We start from the raw sequence: 6,000 nt of genomic DNA, 5'->3' as shown, positions 1-6,000 counted from the left end.
TCAGTTCCTGTAATTGAATGAATTTCAGTGTGTGCACGTGCTCTAGCTCATGTGCAATTTTGCATATTAATGAGGTGGGTGTGCTTGTTTATTTTTACATAAAGCATTAAATCTTGACTGAATCACTGATACTTCAAAGCATCTTCAGTTTTTTACAGAATCAATTACTGTCTTGATTTTATAATTGTCAATGCTGAGAAGTCTGCTTTGCATGAATACTTAGTATAAATTTGTGGTCTATTTAGCACCATTCAGAAACTGGAACTATTGTCCTTACCTTACGCTGACATTCATTAAATATTTTTTACTGAATTGGGAAAAATTATTCTCTCTGGGTTCTTTATCTACGAAACCACCTGGAAGCTTGCAATCTCAGTGTTGTGAATGCAGGTTGGGACTCTGAAGAAGCCTTCTAACTACCCTATGGCCACCACCAGTGGTGCTTCAGGACACTGATCCCAACATTGTCCCTGTAGCAGAGTCTAAGGACCGGAAACAGAGCCCATGTGCTTCCAATACAAACCCCTGTTCTTCCTTGACTCCCCTTCAAGTTCAGCTCTTCTATGTGGTGCATAAAGCTTTGCAGTGTGGCCCCTGGGTACCTCTTCAGTTTCATTAGCATGCTACCTACACTCCCTTCTGGAGACACAGTGACAGGTAACAGATCCCCAAATATACCGCACCAGCCCTCATGTGAGATAGGCCCTTTGCAAAGAAATCCTCCCCCATATAATCCCCATTTAATCCTTCATTCTTTAAAACTGAATGTCATCAGCAGTAGGAAACTTTACCTGCACATCTTCGGTTTGAAACATCCAAACCAAAGCACATATAGAAATGACCAATTATTTGTATGTTCCTTTATACAATAAAACATCATGTTAAACCCATAAAAAGGTATCAGAAAGTACCAGCCATGGGGCTTTGGGTCTCATAGGGCTGATATAACCATAAAAAGATCTTGGCAAAAAAAATTTAGGCAAATGAAGTATAATCTAAGGGACCATCTGTTGTGTAACACTATTCTTGGGAGATGTGAACAAATGTTTATTCACCTCACATGGGGAACTGAAAACAGACAAAAGTAAGAACATGATGACTCAAATGCAGCAGCATCACTGACAGCCTATTGTACCATGGGTGACATCTCATGTCACTGGCAGCCTATTGTACCATGGGTGACATCTCATGAAATCTGACACTCTCTGCACCATTTACAGGCAACTGTACAAGTCTCCTCTCCTCACAAGTCCTTGCTGGTTATATAACCTTGGGGATGGATGAATCTATCTGGTAAGCTTCAGGGAGTTTCTGAGCCTTCTGAGTTGTTTAATTCTTGTGTCTTAATGAGCCCCTCTTTAGAATGTTTTGAATCTTAAAGAAATCCCCTGTGGTGTGGAATGTTTTGTTTTGTTGTTGTTTTTAAAACACCATCTCACTTTGTAGCTCTAGTTTGTTCAAAACTTTCTATAAAGACCAGGCTGGCATCTAACTCACAGAGATCCTCCAGCCTCAGCCTCTTGAATGCTGGCAATGGACAAAAGGTTTTAGTTGGGAGGAATACCATTATACCCTAGGCTTGCAGGGAAAGGGGGGCTTCCAATGGCTTTTGCAGATGAAGAAATAGTAGGGTATAATTTGTTTAACCTTTTTCAACTCATTATCTACATTTATTAAAAGAAGAGTATGCTGAGAGGCTAAAACAGGAGAAACAGGAGCTCAAGGCCATCCTTGGCTACATAGCAAGTTTGAGACCAGCCTCAGCAACACGAGACACAGTCACAAAAAAGAAAGAAGAGGAGAAGGCAGCAAAGGAGTAGGAAGTAGTTAAGAAAATGAAGAGGGCAGAGGAAGAAAAGAAGAAAAGGAGTGTGGGGAAAAGGATGTAAAGAAGGATCATCTTCAGGCCATCTCATTAAAAAGAAAAAACTACATTTATTTGGGTTTTTTCCCTCAACTTTGTGATGCCATCCAGGTAGACTGTGATCTGTAACAGCCGTTATACATGTTGCATGTGATTTTCAAAGCTTGCTGAGTGTTAAGCCAAAGAGACACAGTTAGGAGCCTATTTGAAGGTCTTGCTACCCATTGCCTATGGCTAGCTGACTACTTACCTGCTTTGTGACCCGAGCCAGACATAAAAACTCTCTGAGCTGTAGTTTGTACATCGAAAAATCTGAATAACAGTGGTGCTCACAGCATACTAGCTATGGAGAAGGAATGAATCAATGTACACTAAAAAAGTGTTGAGAAGAGACTTGCAGACACAATCGGCCCTTAAAGGTAGCCTTCTTAGGTGGAATAAGCAAAGCAGAGAGACCAGGCTGCAGACACTTGGCCTTCCTCCAAGTCTCCCCACTGGCCACCGGCTTGCATTACTCACAGCTTAATGGGGAATGACTGACAGTCCAGCAGCTCAGAGTAAGACCAAAGAGCCTCAGGCGTACTTCCCGATCATTCTTCTGTCATCCAAACCGAAAGCACTAAAATCTTATTTCTCAGGCCTAAAGAGGTGACTCCACAGCTAAGAGTACCGACTACTCTCCTAAAGGACCAGAGTTTAATTCCCAGCACACACTATGGTCTCTAAGCCTAGCTCCAAGGGAGCAGGTGCCTTCTGGTCTCCTTAGATGTCAAGCACACACATGGTACACAGACATACATCAAGCAAACACAGCCATACACATCAGTTTAATTAATTAACTATTCTTTGGAATCAGATTTCTTTATATTTTCTTCCATATGTATCATTTTGCAAATCTGGAGACTTCTCATAGCTATAGTAAGTTTTTAAAACACTGATGAAATAATGTACTCTTGCCGCGAAGTCACGAATTAAAGTGGCTATAAAAATATGAACGAGAACCAGGTTGAAGGAGCTAGATAAATAGCTCAGTGGTTAGGAGTCTGGCTGCTCCTCTAGAGGATCCGGGTTCAACTCCCAGCTCCCATAGGGTAGCTCACAGGTCTCTAATCCTGTTCTAGGGCATCAGATGGCTTCTCCTTCTGGCTTCCTTGGCTCCAGGCATACACATGCTACTCAGGCATACATGCAAAACACAAGTACATATAGTAAAATAAAATGATTTTTAAAGACTAGTTAAATATGGCCCTTAGAGAAAATTTTCAAAATATTTTCCTGTCATTTTTATTTCAATAAAACGAAGTAAATGCAAAGACATGGAATTACAAGCATTTAAACCCATCTTTATCTCTTCTTTTTTCCTGTGTGTTTTGATGTTTCTTTAAAAAAAAAAGAAAGAAAGAAAGAAAGCAAATGAACAAAAGGGGATGTGGCATGTGGCGTGCCTTTGTCCCCAGACTGCCATACCATGTCACTTAGTGTACAGACACCAGGCTCAAGCAAGAGAGGAAGGTCAGAAGTACCCTGAGCTGGGTTTTGCCTGAAGATTCTGCTGATGAGAGTTAGTCAACCATTTCAGGGGGAAAAATCAGCTGGTTTTATTAGTTTCTTTTCCCATAAATTAAGTGGGGTTAGGAGTGAAAAAAGAGAGAGAAACTATTTCCTGTTGCTTGGTTACAGTTACCTGGGAGGAATCTCTCTGTAGGCTAGATCTCTATGCATAGTGTATTCTATATATAATAATAATGGCTAGCATTTTTCAAGACCATGGTATTAGCTGGGGACTGCATATAGCACTTTATACATAGCTTCCAAAGTGTGGCTTGTTTCAGCTGCAAACATCCTAAAGTCTCGTCCAAATGGAGTCCAACAATAGGCACTACATAGGATCATATGCCTAGCTAGATAAGGAGGCAGCCCCCTGGCCTGACTCCTGGGAAGGTCAAGAGCATCAGGTGATCCCCAGGTCCCTCCCCTCTCTTCCATCTTCCCAGGTGACATAGAAGGGTACAGAGTAAGGATTGCATACGTCCGTGTTCATATCTAACTGTAGAGGGCCACAGTTGGCTCAATCTGTCCAACCAACAAATCATCATTGAAGGAATAGAGTTATTTATCAACACCTTGAGGCTTTGAGCAACTGGGCCAGCATGTTTATTGGTAAGAGGGCACATCACATCTACCATCAGCACGTTCTCACTGGGAAGACGAGACAATGAAGGCTGGGGAGTTTTATCAAAGGTGCATGGCTCATAAACACCATCTCCCCAACAGCTAGGTTATAGTCTTTCCATGGTTGGGCGGTGTGTGTTCAACTGTCAATCATGAGACTTAGGGAAATTGCAGTGTCAGCTCTGTGAGCCACCTAAACTCTCGGGCGATAGTCATCTGTATCTACCTCCAGGCACTCATTTTGTCCTTGGGTTCTAGAGTCACCTTTCACTTCTCACCTCAATGACACACCTTGTCCGTTTATATATAAGGTTTCAGGATATTTACAACTGAAACAACCCATACTATGGAAGCTGTGTATAAAGTGTTGTGTACAGTCCCAGAAGATACCATGTTCTTGAATATTATTAGTATATATACTATATTCATAAGTTCATACATATATATACACATACACATATACATATACATATGTACACATTTATACATACATCATATATACATACATACATACATACATACATACATATATCCTTCCTCAAGCTCACCTCCTACTCTGGGAGTCTATATCAGGGCTCCTCCCCAGGTCTCTAGAGAATGTTCTCAAAGTGCTCATCTGTCTTTCTAGTCTTTCCTCTTTGAAAAGTCTCCCATCACAGTGGAAGGCCAGTTATCTGGGTGGGTTTTCTGGTTCTCAACAACGGTAATATGCTCATGTTCCAAGACACCAAATGAAACACCAAGAATCACCAAATAGTGTGTGTGTGTATGTGTGTGTGTGTGTGTGTGTGTGTGTGTGTTTGTACAGTGAAACTCATTGTTTTGTACCACTAATACACACTGATAAGAGTAGTGCATAATGTAAGCCAGCAGATCAGAAGTAGGGTTCTGGGTTTTTCCTACACACCGGTAATGACATGAGTGTAGATGTGTTAATGTTGGTGCTCAGTCAGAAACTCCACTAGGAACACCAGGGTATTGGGGGTTTAGAATCAGGGAAGAGGTATGTCCTCCAGAGAGCCAGAAAGGGACATGCCATTTGTTATAGTCAGACATGATGCCAGGTGGTCAGAGGCTGCCATTAATAAGAACCTCTCTACTCCCCCCAGCCACCCATCTTCTTGAGACCTGGAGACCTGTCTGAAAGGGTGGCAGCTAACTGATGACAGTGTCCTTCATTGGCAAGCCCTTTATAACAGCCAGAGCTTCCTCAGCTTGAGTGTTTCCTAGCAGAATGGAAAAGAGGCAGAGGAATGAAGGATGGGCATGGGGACCAGGATTCCCCCTAACCCTGAGAACTGGCAGCGTGAATTCAGGATAGTCAGGATGCTCTCGGCAGACAGTAGTGAGCTGTAGCGTCTTGCCCTAACAGCTTCCTCTCCCCTTGGGCCACATTTTTCCAAGCCATTTGCCATTCCATCTCTGCTCCTTGTGCGTCTATATTAGTCATCTGCAGTAAAGCCTGGCTTCCCTCTCCTCTCAGAGTGGGTTAGCATCACCAGGAGCAGCAGCAGCAGAGGAGTGTGGTTTGAATGTGAGGAGAATATTGGCAGGTTTGTACAGAGACAAAACTAACTCTGGTGATCAACACACACCTCTCTCCCTTTCCAACCTCCTGGCTTTTCTACAAATCTCTCTCTCTCTCTCTTTTAAAATCCACTTTATTGTTCGATAGCTCTGAGAAAAATAGTATAATTGTGTACAGCTGAAATTTGGTATTGTTTGGTTGGTTTTGGTGTTAGAGCTACTGTGGGGCTAAGCCAGGCTCCACCACTGAGCTACAAGTCTAGCCCCTGGTCTCTTCTTTGAAAGAAACAACACAGACTGTGTGAGAAATGAAACACTGTGGAATACTTGCCCTCACACCTCCCAGCTTCATGGGGCAGTCCAGCTTTTTCAAGTGCTTTTGATCTGGGCAAAGGCCAGCTATCAAAAGGCAGAGAACTCAGAAACACAAAAGAACG

Source organism: Micromys minutus, assembly GCF_963924665.1.
Source record: "Micromys minutus genome assembly, chromosome: 11".
Classification (NCBI taxonomy): domain Eukaryota; kingdom Metazoa; phylum Chordata; class Mammalia; order Rodentia; family Muridae; genus Micromys; species Micromys minutus.
Note: the sequence above shows the minus strand (reverse complement) of the source record.